The 15,642-nt window shown below is 51.4% G+C and overlaps 1 protein-coding gene and 1 pseudogene across 3 annotated transcripts in view; both read left to right on the forward strand.

The window, feature by feature from the left end:
* The window catches only part of Pgant5 (polypeptide N-acetylgalactosaminyltransferase 5), a 276,290-nt gene that overhangs the window by 189,055 nt on the left and 71,593 nt on the right, over positions 1 to 15,642 (forward strand). The gene's annotated exons all lie outside the window — the stretch shown is intronic.
* On the forward strand, positions 5,187 to 8,131 carry LOC146199325 (uncharacterized; annotated as a pseudogene).

Genomic DNA, 15,642 nt, shown 5'->3' on the forward strand with positions numbered 1-15,642 from the left:
TTTGGAGGGTGGCTGGAGCTCAGAGAAAACGTAGACGATATGGTGAAAGTCTGCTGTGCGTGCTCCGCAGAGGGTGCATGCAAGGGAGGAATGTTCGGTGTCGATACGGGCTAGGTGAGCTGGAGATAGAAAGGTACGGGACTGCAGCTGGCGCCAGGTCACCTGCTCGAGTTGAGAAAGGTTTGCGACCTGAAACCTGGACCGAAATGCTAGCGCACCTAATTTGTCTTAACCACGATCGATCTAGCATCGTTTTTGTTTTGTATGTGTCTGTTGGTTTATTAGCTGTTATTTAGCTCACTATATTTGTGAAGTCTGAGTTTATTTGTCGCAATGTACAATTGTCGCGCCGTTTTGATAATTGTGTTCCTTACGATCCGAGCGCGCTTATTAAGGCGCCGGAAACTTTATATGGCTATGGCTCACGAGGGAGTAAATCTGAGGCCGGAAGTTGTCCGTAAAATATGTCCCTGAAAAGTGGTCCCAGTGATCCGATGGCAAGAGTCGGAAAGAGGCGGGAGGCGGCTTGCAGAAAACTGTAAGTCAGTTAGGTATGTAGTATGTCGTAACGAGTTATTGACGACGTCGCCAATTCAGGCGACAGTCTAATAAAAATAAAAATACAGAAATGAAAATAGAAAATGAGAATAATAATAATAAAGAAATGACGACCCGGCTAGTGTTGCAGCAGCAACGCTCAGGCTTTCGCATTTCTCCACTGCAGAATGTGCTGAGATTTTTGTGTTATATGAAGGTAATTTATCTTAATGATTGAAAAATGTTTAAACGTATAGTTTCTTAGGCGTAATAGGTATGATTCGCCTCTTATTGGTGTTGACGCTCTTTTTTTTTTTTATCCAAATATTGTCTTAACTGCGCTCGGGTATGTTCTCTCGAATCTGTTAATGAAGTTTTTTGTTCTTCCTTTCCCTGATTTCGCTATTTGTTTTGCTCTATCCCTTCTGCTCCGTGTTTCTTTGCTGTCTTTGCGTCTCCAATTCGACTTATATGAAGCGAAATACTTGAGAGATGGATCTCTAGCTGACCACGCCTTGAGCAGACGAAATTACCATGGTGTCGTGGCACACTTCGGCACTTCAGTGTACTTTGTCCAAAGACGCCCTTGCTCATCATCGCCTTCGACCATCATTTATCCCACCACTCTCCTCGTTCTGAAGTGTATTCATTCAGGTGCAGGCGTAATGTCACTTCTAACCTGTGTGCGAGAAAGCTTCTTCCTCGCAAACATTCGATTCATTTTTTTTTTTTTATCGCCGAGAAACTCGGCATTCTACGGAATGAGAGAGGGGAGAGGGGGACTTTCGCTTTCGCATTTCACGCGTGACCTTCCTTTGAGCAAACATTTGTATCGCTTCTCCTAGCGACACACAATATAGCTTCGTCTACATGACTGCACTGCAAATTCACTCCCTTTGCTGGTCGTCGCGTCTTCCTCGCCTTACCAGCGGCACGGCCTCGCTAGTATATGTGTGTACAGGCTCAGGCGAGACGAGATACAATGAAGAGCGCACAATTCCGCGCGCACGCACGCGTCGCTTCGCTCGCCTTGGCGCCGCCGAATTGCATTGGGCTCCTCCGTTTCGTGCGTCTCGAAGGGAGACTGCGCGCGAGCGTCTCCTGCTTCTATATTCCTCTTTGGTGTCTCCAACAGCGTTCTTCCCGAAGGCATCCCGACGAGAGGCCGTGTTGGGGGACGGAGAAAAAAGTCTGCCGGATTGAGGAACAAGAGAAGCTGAAGGAGGGTTGGGAAAAGCGGCCGAGCCTTTCGAAATCGGGAGTGGGGAACAGGAAAAAGCGGGACGTGAGGGAGAAAAGGCTTGCGCGACTCCGACGGAAACGCGCGGACAGCGCTGGCAGAGTCTGCGCAAATCGAGAACAGCACATCGGCCTCGCGCCAATCTTTATCTGCCGCCTGCGCGGCGCGCAGTTTGCATGCTGCGCGCGTCGGCCCTTTTTCCCGTTCGTTCCATGGAAAACCCTTGTTTTCCCGTTTTTCGCTTTTTCGAATTCTCCCCCTGAACTGCGGCAGCAATAGGGAACCACTTTCTTCCCTGAATCTGGTATATATATTGGAAGACATCGCCCGAAACGTTCCTTATTTTCTTCTTGTGTTCCTTTTTTTCCCCTTTTTCCTGTCACACCCGGGTATCTCGATTCTCTCCACGGTGTGCGCCGTTTGCGTTCGTGCTTCGCTGCGTAGCCTCGAGCGAGACGGCGGATTCGCACGGAAAAATAAACAAGGGGCGAAAGTTTAAAGTTCGCGGAACGCGCGATTCCGCGCCTTTCTTTATACGTTCCTTTCGTCATGGCTGCGAATGTAGATGTCGATGTGTTTCCGGTGCGCTGGCTTTCCCGCAATGCCTTATTCTCGCTGTATACTTGACGGGCGCGTTGTTGTCTGCGCGCGAAATCGAAGTGTTAAGCCCGGCAACTGGGGCGAAGCTGGCGCGATTTGCATGTATGTGGCACCGGCTTTTGTCTTCTTTTTTCTGTAGCGATGGCTCTTGTTTTATGGTGACATTACAACAGCTTTTGTGCAAGTACAATTGGCGCCAAACTTTGTTTTTAATGCCCAAAATAGTCCCACTTCAGCAGTAGTCTGCCGGTCACAGTCGATAGGCTTCTGAACAGGAGGTGGGAGCTTCCAAACCCAGATTGCACCGGGGCTGCATTTATACTCTATCGTATAACTAACATGCCGCACTCTGGAAGTTAGGTGAGCTCTTCGACCAATCACGAGAGTGCTTTAAGCGTGTTCCTTCGCAACGCATTGTCTGTGAGACGTCGGCTCGTGGCTTGTGGAGATATGGTTGCAAAAGAGCAAAAATAGAAGCTGTCTGCGTACCAAGCCCTGAAATAACGTTCGGAAATTTCGGATTTGCATTTTTCTTCATGACGTTACGCTGTTTCGCACGTTCGCGCTTTTAGTTCAGCGTACGCGAACGAGGTGGTGGTAATTTGTTCCTAGTGGCACCATCCTTTTTTTGGACTGAAACCGTTTTTTATGTGCGAACCAACTTCCTCCTTTAGGCGAATCGCTTTAACTTAGTGATAAAGTGAAATCTGTACGCGTTGCACAGGTAACCTCTTTAACATCGCCTTTTCAATCCACGGTTTCGTCATATTTTTCTTTAAATGGAATTAAATTGCTTTAAAGGAAGGGAAAGGCGCTGTATCGGTCAAACATTACAGGAGAAGAATGGCGACCCAAAATAAAGCATATTTACGCCCATAAATGTTGCTGTCGGTTAGGTGTGCCCAAACGAAGCCGATGGGCCGTTTAGGACTTGGATATACCGAAAAAGAAAAGGTAAAAATGAGGAATTATTCTGCATGAAGCAAGGCTCTCTGCATCGATGCGCTCCGCCATGTTGTTCACGCGATTTCACCGTGAATGCTCGAGTCGCGAAAGCTAAACCCGAGAAATGACGTATGAAAAGCGAGCGTACTGTATTTGAGATAACGTTTCGCTAATGCGTATTTTAAAACATGTTATCTCATATGCTCGGATGGCCATTATATATTGGCGCTACATTCCTTAGCTTCACTACCTCTCCTTTGAACGCATCGCAGCTTTGGTATAGTGCTGCAAGGAGCGGAGCGTATACATGAAGACGGAATGCGAAATTCCTCGTGGGTGGCACGTTGTCACCACACGTTGGAGGACCACGTGTAGGTAAAATTATTTGCCATCTTAAATTAGTCTGCATGGCGTCTCTTTTGGCTTGGTTTCAACTGACAGTGCGAGAAAGGAAGAATAAAAGATAAAACAACGGAAGCAACAGCGACACTTACGCGGAGGAGCTCAGGCATCCAGATTTATTTCGTAAAGCCGGTGATTTTTATGGCGTTCTCGTCCAGCGACGCAAATATTTTCTTAGGTCGGATTAACCGACTTAAAACTTGAAGAAGAGCGCATAACAAAAAACAAAAGGAGCATTTCGTCTAAAAAGAAGAAAAAAACGAAATTTATGTCGACATATCGTCCTGCTGAAAGATATCGCGTGTCATATTCCTCGACCAAAAAAAAAAAAAAGAAATAAGATAAGAGTAAGGAACGTAATAAAAATCAGAAGGAATGCTATGTGCAAGAGGTACTGAACCATCGTAACATTGCCAATAGGTAAATTATGTCCAGACCAAACACATTGCACGATTTTATTGCTGGCTGCGTCATATATATGGCTTTCACGTCATGACCTTGTCGACCCGTCAGCATTTTTCGCTCGCGACCAACGACACCTGCCTTTCTGCGACCGATGGCCCTTATTTCCGGCGCTCGACTACTGTGCCTAAAAATGCGGGATCGAATCCCGGCCGCAGCGGTCGCATTTCGAAGGAGGGGAAACAAGACGCCCCGCCTCGTGTGCTGTACGATATCTGTGCACGTTAAAGAATTAACGCTCAGGAAGTCGAAATTTCCGGAGCCCTCCATTACGATGTCTCTTGTAGCTCGAGTCGCTTTGGGACGTTAAACCCCACAAACCAAACCAACCAACCTCAACGCTGTCACGTTAAAAGGCCTGTAAATGTCACTCCTTATACACGTTCACTGCAGACCAGCCCTTATCCGCATTCATTGCAGAATGACAGAATAGAGCTGGGCAAACGGTTGTCTGCCGCAGATGTGCCCTTCAAATGCCGTCACGGCGACCGAGCCATATCGCAAGGGACGTTCACGAAACCCACGCTTCCATTTCGGTGTGAACTGCTCCAAAGTGCGTCTGAACAAATGTCTCATATATATAATGCCGAGCCTTCCAGACAGGCCCAGAGAGGGGATTTCCTGTCGCAGTTTACGCAGCCGTGGCCGACGAAAGGTCCCGAGAAAAAGAAATCGGAGTGTCAGAAATATTCAGTTTTGAGTGGCCTGTTGATTTTTACTAAAGGAATCAAACCGGGGAATACAGGCGGTAAATTTTGTCGCCGCCAGCCGCCAATAATAATAATAATTGGTTCACAGGAGCACAGCACACGGACGCCTCTTCGTTTCGCAGCCATCGAAACGCAGCCACCAGGCGCCAAGATTTTTCTTTTTAAATATCTGCGTTTCACACGTATACTTTGGTTGAACCCGACCTCGACGGCTGCGTTTCGATGGAGGCGAAACGAAGAGGCGTCCGTGTGCTGTGCGATGTCAGCGCACGTTAAAGATCCCCAGGTGGTCGAAATTACTCCGTAGCCCTCCACTACGGCTCCTCTTTCTCTCTTTCCACTTTCACTCCCATCTTCCTCCCTTCCCTTGCGGCACGGTTGAGGTGTCCACAGAAAAACAAGTGAGGCAGTTACCGCGCCTTTCCCTTCCTATAAATCAATCAATCAATACTTCGGTTGAACGGAACGATACGCAAACCATGTCGCTGCATGCTATAGGCGGTGCAGATCGGCATAAAATTAGCTCATTGCCGTCTGTGTGAGGCTGCGTGAATCATGAAAGAGTACAAGGGAAGAGCTTGCTGCTCAAAGGGTGTGCGTGCTCTTGGTTTTGGGTCGGCATTTGCATGCGGTGCCATTTATTGTGGTACATACGCCCAAATCTTTAACTACAGAATGCACGATGGTCGCTTTTTCTGTCTTCCTGCACCGTAGGGCGGATAAAACTTGCCGCGAAGAAGCACGTGCTTGGTTAGCCCTTGCTTTATATTTGTATTTTTCGCAGTCTCTGTAACGCTCATAATCACAGAGAATGCGGTCGTCACACACGACGGTTAAAGATTTGGGCGGCTGTACACTGCCACGCTGCTCCATATAAACTTACGCGGTAAGTTCTAAGGTCGACCGCCGAAATTATATTTGGATTACTTTTAGATCATTCGCGCCGCTGAATCTTTTCGCCATTCGCCCGCGCAGGGAGTCTTGGAGACCACATCCAAAGTCGACGAATTATCTGGTCAGAAACGCGCTAGTCGCTCGAATCATGAGAATAAATTTTTTCTGCATAGTTTCGGTCTTCAAAAGATTTTCGAATGAGCGGTTTTTAAATATTTAGTCCTTTATATAATACTTGATTTTTGCCACAGTCATTGTTGCTAAAATGTAAAAACGGAAATGAAAGGCGTGACATCTGTCACTCTTTCACTGTAGACCCCTGGGGGGCGCTGCGAGCGCGCGACGAGAGCAGACGCGTGTGTTTCGGCTCCGCCAATTTACGGCTGGGGCCGCGTCCCAAATCATCCTACCCCGGCAAAACTGGCATCGATCGATCCGAAAAATCAAGCGGAACAACTGGATACAAAAGTCGTCCAGGTAGGCCGATTTTCTTCAAATCTACGGCCATTTTTCGACCGACCACGTTGGCGCCGTCGTTAAGCCTAACGGCGTCGCCGACGCCTGGCCTGGCGGAATCGGCCCTCCGAGGAAAAAATGGCGACTTCCGCGGATCAAATACGCGGTTACGACCCAGAGGCAATGTTGTGGACCTCGGTACCCGCCACCGGAGATACAAATTCGACGGTGATCCCGAAAATTCGGAGTCAAGCTTTACTTCAAGCGGCTGCACGCCGCTCCCAAGACAAAGCCCAGATGGCGGCGTTCGGCGCCGCCCCGGCCGCCGTTTCGTCGGTCGGAAACATGAACGCTCCCGCGACGCGCGCCACGGGAAGCGAAGTGGAAGCCGCGTCCAATGCCCAAACCGGCTCCTGAAGACTACGTTATAGTCATAAAGCCCAGAGAAAGTGTTTCTCTTCACGAGGCGTTCACGGAAACTGGCTACGGCACTGCCATTTCGGCGTACCTCGGGCTGAAACGGGCCAGCGCCGTCTCCGTTCTACCCTCACGAGAACAAAACATCATCATTGTGCATACCCCGGACATCGAGGCGGCCGACCTGCTCATCGGGGACTTCGCAGTAAACACCGAGAAGGGGTCGATCCCGCTTCGGGGTTACCTGAGACAAGACGGCGGAAACATATGCCACGGCGTGATCGTGGTCCGTAACTCGGACACCACAGAAACTCTCCAAGACCGAGTGTGCTGGCGCGCCGGCACCATCCTGGAAATCCGGAAATTCGGAACATCCAACAAGGCACGCATCACTTTCGCGGGTAAAGAGAAGCCCCATTACGTGCACTATGACAACATGGTCGTCTCTGTGCGAAACTATTACAAAACTATTCCTGCGTGCGGCCAGTGTGGGGCCGTCGGGCATCGCGCGGATGCATGTCCAAACTTGCAGTCTGACACCTGTGGACTCTGCGGATTCCAAGCTCCGCTAGTGGAGGGGGTGCGGGCTCCTCACAACTGTGTTCCGCGGTGTTCTGTGTGCGGTGGCCCCCATGTCACCAACTCTCGCGACTGTGCGGCAAAATTCCGCACACCCAAGATAAGAAAGAAAAAAGTGGCGCCCAAGAAGAAACGCCGCCATGTTGGGCCTCCCGGCGATCAGCCTCGCCAGGAAATCACCAACATCGAGAACCCACCTACAGGAGGTGCTGAAAAACGACCATCGAAGGTGTCGCCACCACACGGCGGACTGGCGAAACAAACGACGGAAACGCGCGGTGATACCAGGGCCTGGGTCAACGCAGTCAAAAACGGACACCAGGTGAGCGGTTCGGGTGGGGCTGCTTCTCTCTCCCCCCTTTCCACTCCCCTCCCAAGGGCGCGTAGCGCCGAGCAAGATCAAATAGCAGCACTCAGGGCCCAAAACGAGATGCTGCTTAAGAAAATTAACGAATTGGAATCCAAAATTAACCAGTCTTCTCCGCCCTCGCCTCCCGCGGCTGAGGTAATGGAGAGTGAGCTCGTGGTGCCAAAGGCGGTAACAAGCTTGGAGGCAGCATTCGAGGCCCGATTCGGGGCCACGGAGGCACGATTCATTGCCATAGAAAATCAAATTTCAATGATGGTCAACGCCATCTCCAAATTGCAAGAGACGATCCCCGCGATGATTGCCAAACAAATTGCGCATTCCTTACGCTCCTCGCGCAGGCCCGGCGGTCCCTTACCCGGCCGTCCTAACAAAACTTCTAGACGCACCCCTGAGGTAGACGATGACGACAACTGCTCGCTCTCCGGTATGGAGGATGCCCCCCTTCCCGCGAGTGTTGGCTCCGGAGCAGCGTCAATACAACCCCTCCTCAGCCTAAATGACCATGGCGAGCAGCCCTAAGATCAAGCGCTCCCCAAGAACCAATTCGGCCACCCCCGTCCAAATTGTCCAATGGAACTGTCGGGGCTTCCGTTCCCGCGCAAAGAGGGCGGATCTCCGACTTTACCTTTCAACTTTCGACTCTCTTCCCGCGGTGGTTGCCCTCCAGGAGCCAGGGAGTGGCGTCACCCTCACAAATTACATCACCTTTCAGCAGGACCCCTCTTCCTGCGTCTGCGTGCATAAAAATTATACGGCTACTCTATTTGACTTAGAACTTGACACTGAATATTCCTACGTGATGGTGACACTTCTTCCGCTCAAGAAACAGGATGCACCACTCCACGTACTCAACATCTACTGCTCCCCCAGACTCAAAAATGTAACGTTCGCAGCACTCTTTAGCCGCGCTCTAAAGGCTGCGGGCAGGGACTCCTTGGTGATTGTGGGTGATTTCAACGCCCACAGTACACTCTGGGGATACGTGCGTGAAGAGAAGCGGGGACGCAAGCTAGCGGAACTCGCGTCCACGCTGGGCCTGACTCTTCACACTGACCCTGCATATTCAACACGGATGGGTAATTCAGTGACCCGGGATACATGCCCGGATCTCGCGTGTACAATGCTGAATGGATCAACACCGAGGAAACCCTCGGTAGTGACCACTGCCTTATCAATACCACTGTAAGAACTAAACCATTGGCAAGACCCCACGCACAAGCTCGGCTACCCGACTGGAATAGGTTTCGGCAAAGCTACATCAATTCGGCCTCTATCCACGAACAAGGATACCACGCGTGGGCACAAGGATTGGTTACACATCTTCATTCGGTGGAAACACAAATTCAGCTCTCGGAGGCCACTCCAGAGGTGGACAACCACCTTCTGCACCTTTGGGAAGCGCGGCACAGCCTCGTCCGCAGATGGCGACGCCAAAAACATAACAGAAAGCTCAAAATTCGTATCGCCGAGCTCACTCAGCGAGCGACAGAGTACGCGGCCCAACTCGCCGACTCAAACTGGGTAGACCGCTGCAACACGGCGGCCAGACAAATGTCGAGCCGGAGCACGTGGCGCCTTTTTCGTGCCCTAATTGACCCGACTCAAACTCGCGCCGAGACACAAAAACATCTCCAACGAGCTATTCATAGCTTCGATGGAAATACATCAAAATTAGCATGCAAACTGCGCGACCAGTATCTTTGCACTAAGCAGGACCCCGGAGGACCCGCGTACTCGTATGCAGGTTCAGTGAACGCGGATCTGGATCAACCGTTCCAGTTGCATGATCTGAAGGCGGCCCTGGCTAAAATGAAACGAGGAACAGCACCGGGCCGGGACAAGATAACTGTGAAACTGCTTGCCAATCTTCCCGACCCCGCCTACGAAACCCTCCTCGCTTTCATCAACTCGATCTGGCTTGGTGAGGCACCTCTACCAATTGAATGGAAGACCGCCCTGGTAACTTTCATTCCGAAAGCCGGCAAAGCCATAAACACAGACAACCTCCGCCCCATCTCCCTCACGTCTTGTGCGGGAAAGCTGATGGAGACCATGGTGCGGGACAGGCTGTCTGGGTTTCTGGAAAATAAAAATACATTCGCAGACACCATGTTCGGTTTCCACCCGCAAAGGTCCGCTCAGGATGTTCTGCTTCAACTCGATCGAGAAATTCTCAACCCTGTCGAATATCCCTTCAACGATAAGGCAGTACTCGCCCTTGACTTGAAGGGGGCTTTCGACAATGTCACACACGAAATCATACTGCAACATCTCTCCCAGACGAACTGTGGACATAACACATTTCAGTACATCAAGCAATTTCTCTCAGATCGGCAATCTTTCATCCGAATACAAGACGAAGAACACGGCCCATATAAACTGGGAACGAGAGGCACCCCACAGGGCGCGGTCCTCTCGCCATTACTTTTCAATCTGGCCATGATGAAACTCCCGGCTCAGTTGGCGACGGTCGAAGGCATCCAGCACGCGCTGTACGCCGACGACATAACCATCTGGGCCAAACACGGATCGGTTGGAGACATTGAGGCCAACCTGCAGCAAGCGGCGCAGATCGTAGAGGCTTACGCCCGCCGCTGCGGCCTTCAATGCTCACCGTCCAAATCCGAATTTGTGCACATTCGCCCGTCGCCTAAGTGCACCACAAAAATGGAACTATCCCTGGCCAGCGGTCCAATACCCGAACACGATGAGATTAGAGTACTTGGTCTCCTTATCCACAAACATCGACGGGCTGATACAACACTAGCAAAACTGCGCAAGGTGGGGGACCAGGTGGGCCGGTTGGTGCGCCGGGTTTCCAACAAACGCGGGGGGTTACGGTGCACAGACGCTTTGCGGCTGGCGCATGCATTCGTGACCAGTCGAGTACTCTACTCGACTCCTTACCTCCACCTGCGCAGATTTGATGAGAACGCTCTCGAAGTGATTCTCAGAAAGATGTACAAGCGTGCCCTCGATCTCCCGATCAACACATCCAACCAGCGTCTTATGGGTCTGGGGATGATAAACACATTCGCGGAGCTCCGAGAGGCGCACTTGACTAATCAATACACAAGACTTTCAAAAACGCCGTCGGGACGCCGCGTATTAGCCCGACTACACATCCACCACCCAACATTTACGGGAGAGCGCGTACGCATTCCTGAAATCTGGAGATACGCCCTGCACGTACGCCCTCTTCCGGCCAACATGACACGTGACGACCACAGTGGCAGGCGCCTTGCGCGGGCGGAGGCACTGGCCCGTCACTATGGGAACGAACATGGAATTTTCTACGTGGACGCCTCCGGCCCTCACCATGGGGGTTGGTACACAGCCGCAGTCGTCCATCAAAAAATCACGGTGAATGGCCTAACGTTCCGAGCTCAAGACATAACACATGCGGAAGAAGTTGCCATCGCGTTAGCCGCCGCAGACAAGGACTCACGAGTCATCTTCACCGACTAGAGAGGGGCCTGCAGAAATATTAAACAGGGGTACATTCCTCTCTTTGCGCACCGCATCCTTCAAAACAGTGACTACCTCGGGGCCCCCGCGTCTCGAACGATTGTATGGGCTCCAGCTCACATGGGCCTCGAAGGCAATGAAACGGCCGACGCCGCCGCCCGCGCGCTCACTCTCCGGGCAACGCCTTCAGACCCTTATGATACGGATCTCGAACCCAATCCGGCTCTCCCTTTTCGAGAAATTATTGAATTATTTCAATTCGGCCATGCAATTTATCCTAAGCCTTGTAAGGGTCTTACAAAGGTGGAGGAACGCACACTCCTCCGCCTTTACACCAAAACGCTGCTGTGCCCGGCAGTTTTAAAACATTTTGATCCTGCCTGTACAGGAAAGTGCCCGCACTGTGCGGAGAAGTCTTCGGACATCTTCCATATGGTGTGGGCATGTCAGTCAACCCCGAACCTCACCCCCAAACCCAACCCCACCCGGGAGGACTGGGAGGCAGCCCTGCTCGGCTGCTCCGATCTGGCAAGCCAGAAGGCCCTGGTTCACCGAGCCCTAGCCGCAGCGGTCGCCAATGGGCTCCTGTAATGAGGAGCCCACCTAGTGTTTGCGTGAGGTTGCTCCGGCTACCTCAAGCTTCCTCCCAATAAAGGTTTTACACACACACACAGACCCCTGAAAGTGGAAAGAGGGAGGAAACACGGGACGGGCCGTAATGGAGGGGTGCGGAATAATTTCACCTACCTGGGGATCTTATGTGCACTGACGACATCGGGTGGGTGGATGGATGTTTCCAGTCCTACGTGGCTATGAATCGGCCGCCGCCGTTTGTACTTGCTGTGCATGCCGTCATTGCGGCTGCGCTGTAGCGACGCGCAAGTCTCTCTCTCTCTCTCTCTCTCTCTCTCTCTCTCTCTCTCTCTCTCTCTCTCTCTCTCTCTATATTTTCTAATTTCTCCCCTGTCCGCACGATGCAGCGGTGGTGGCTTGGCTACAGAGCCAGTAGCAGACCCGTTCATTTTCTTTTCCTTCTTCCTACTGTGTTGCCAGATGACTGTACAATCGAGGCAGTTACACAACCACCGTCACGTTCCTCATTAGACCGCTGAAAAATGTGCTACCCGGAATATTACCCTTATTGGTAAGCAAAGCAAAAACGGGTAGCTGCATGAGTGGATATTCCGCTCCCTGCGGGTGAAGGAAGTCGGTAGCAGTTGTCCGCCTTTTTGTTTTCCCCTCTTTTTTCTGCCAGCGCAACGTACTCCTATATATAGTTGTCACCCCTCATGATCGGCATCCGAGGGAGCAAGGGCAGAAAGGTGCAGTGGCGGGGGGCATAGCTCGGGGAGCGGCCTAAGATGCACCGTGGGCACGCATCCTGCGTTTTTATCGCTTCTGCCGTTGTAATTCTATAGAATTCTCATCTGTGAGAATCCAGTAACTCAGCCTCAGTGACTAAGCGGACCATAGAAACAAAAGGCCTGGTTACGGCCCGCCGAACGGCACCTCTAAGGAAAATTTTGGAGGTGCTGAGGCAAATTTTAGGGGCAGTCCAGGCTGTGTTTGGATGCCACCATCGTGTTCGCCATAGCCGAATTAGGCTGGGTGAATTTTGGTGCTGGCGGAGACTCTTGAGAGTTCCTTGGACTGCCAGAAGATCAAATCAGTCGATATTGTCGACCATAAATCCTGACTGCTCATTGGAGGGTCAAATTCTATAGTTAAAGCTCAGCTACTTTGGTCATCTGATGAGAAGAGAGGAGTCGCTGGAGAAAGATTTGATGTTGGGAAAGGTTGAGGGTCGCCGGAGAAGGGGTAGGCAGCGAACGCGATGGTTAGGTGGCATCCTCGAGGCACTGCAGATGAAGTTATGTGTTGTTAGGAAGATAGTGAGAGACCGGAAAGCGTGGCGTGACATGGTCCATAGGGTCACGAAGAGTCGGACACGACTGAACGACTGAACTGAACTGAACATTTTTGTCCAAACTGACTTAGGTGAAACTTTGGGGGTGGCCGGGGGCTAAATTTTGGTGTGGCCCGGGCTAAATTTGGAAGCCACTGTCGTGTTCGCCATAGCCGAATTAGGCTGAACATCGATATTTTGTACAGGTGGCGACGCACCGAGGGACCCCCTTTGCCACGGCGAGGGCGTACGTGACTACCGACTGCATTCCTTATAGGTCAAATCCCTGCGTCATTTGGCCTTCGGAAATGGTAGCAGTAGATTTAAAAGTGGCCTACCGCGGCGGCTCATGCCGCTCGACCGCTGAACAAGTGACACAGGATTAAATCCCGGCGGCCGCTATCCGATGGCGGTGAAAAGCGAAGCGTCCATCTACTGTGCGATGCCAGGGCACGTTAAAGAACCCCATATGGTCGATATTTGCAGCGTAGCCAGAGTCACTTTAGGACTTTATAAACCCCATAAACCGAGCCTAAGCAAACTTTAACTGGCACGGGGAAGCGCGAGTTAGCAGTCGCGACGTGTGGTACGCTACCATGCACAATTGTTTTGAAGGGATTCCGCTGGATATTAACCAGAATTCTTCTTCGCATTATAATTGCCTGTTTTAAAATTGGCGTCATTATGGACTAGAGACGTCCAGGTGTAGCACATCGTTAAACTGCTTTAAAATGCCAATTCACCTTCTCTGCGGCCACGGCGCAGGAGAGCCGGCAAGTAGACCCTCCCCCTGGCTGAGCCCCTGCCCCGAGGTCCATGTCGGTGTAAATAAAGTCTTCTCACTCACTCACTCAAGCTGCTCTAAAGGGCATGAAAAGACTCCTGCAGTCGGGCACAACTCAAGATTATATAGCGGCGAATACTCTTCAAGCCCCTCAAACTTAGCCCCTTCAGGAATAACCGTACCGTCGTGAGAACCGCTCTATGCCACGAACTGATAGGCCTACTTTCCAGGAGAATATTCCGCTGCATTCTTGGCTCGTATATGTCACTATATATATATCTGCTGTCTACTGCTCCGAAACGCACACGTGTGTCCTCTCTATGCTGGGCAGGTCATGCATGTGTGCCATTAGTATGCGCATCTTTTAAAGTCTTTGTTCTCGGACGAGCATGCAAATGAACACGCTTCTCCGCCCTTCTCGCACGAGAAAGGTCCATTTTTTCGTTTTCATTGACTTCATCCTCGCAGCTCAACGGAATTCGGGGGGAAAATGCTGGCTTTAAAACAGCGCGAGGTTATACGACCCACTAAGAAGGCATTACGGGCTCTGTTATGAGGGAAGGCGGCTTCCATGCACTCGCTGGGAAAGGTCGATTTTTCACTACGAAGCCGCCTCGATTTGCCGGGAACGGTTGTTTCTCTGCGATAGCGTTGGGGAAATCGCTTTCCTAATTGAGGAACGAGTCATTAGAGTGCTTACGCCTCGGAGCGCGATTATGAAAACCTAATCCTCTATTAATGACGCTCAGCCCAGTCCCGGCGCGGCTGGTAGCGACAAGGAAAATTTGTTTCGTTATGAAATCGTGCCGCAGCTTATACTTCCATGCTTAAGTATATAGCTCTCGGTCTGCTTTTTTTTCTCATGGTCCACTATTCTTAAGCGACCGCTGCCACCCCCACGCCTTCTCTCCCCGTAGTAGAGAAATGGCAAACATGTTGAGTAAACATTGTTGTTGTTGCTGTGGCTGTAGGAAGAAGAAAAAGAAAATACACGGGCCTGCTAATGGCTCTGTAGCTGAGCCACCTCCGCTGCCTCGTGCGGACAGAAGAGAAAATAGAGAAGAAAAAGAAGGTGGAGAGAAAGACGCGCCCCGCAACAGCCGTCGTCCACCTCCTAAGCTGTGGCGAGTCCAATGACGGCCTACAACAGATAAAAATTTGGTGGCCGGCTAGCCCCCGCTGCAAGCGGCAGTGACCTACCAGTCCCAGCCCGTAAGAGCCAGGAATAGCCACCCTTCACCACCGCCATAAAACGTGCTTGTTGTTGTGGCTGCAGGAAGAAGGAAAAGAAAACGCACGAGCCTGCTACTGCTCCTGGCTCTGTAGCTGAGCCACCTCCGCTGCCTCTGATTTATTTATAGGAAGGGAAAGGCGTGGTAACTGTCTCACTTGTTTTCTGTGGACACCTCAACCGTGCCGCAAGGGAAGGGAGGAAGATGGGAGTGAAAGTGGAAAGAGAGAAAGAGGAGCCGTAGTGGAGGGCTACGGAGTAATTTCGACCACCTGGGGATCTTTAACGTGCGCTGACATCGCACAGCACACGGACGCCTCTTCGTTTCGCCTTCATCGAAACGCAGCCGCCGAGGTCAGGTTCGAACCCGGGTACTCCGGCACAGTAGTCGGGCGTCTTACCACTGCACCACCCCGGCGGGGCCCTCCGCTGCCTCGTGCGGGCAGAAGGAAGAAAGTAGAGAAGAAAGGAAAAAGAAGGGGGAGAGAAAGATGCGCGCCGCAACAACAGCCGTCGGCCACCACCTAAGCGGTGGCGGGTGCAATGACGGCCCACAACAGGTAAAAATTCGGTGGTCGACGCCTTTGGAATGACTGGCATACGCACCGCGCTGGAGGGCGACGGACCACCGCGAAATAAAT

This window comes from Amblyomma maculatum, chromosome 2 (assembly GCF_055883805.1).
Source record: "Amblyomma maculatum isolate TAMU_Amacu chromosome 2, ASM5588380v1, whole genome shotgun sequence".
Lineage (NCBI taxonomy): Eukaryota > Metazoa > Arthropoda > Arachnida > Ixodida > Ixodidae > Amblyomma > Amblyomma maculatum.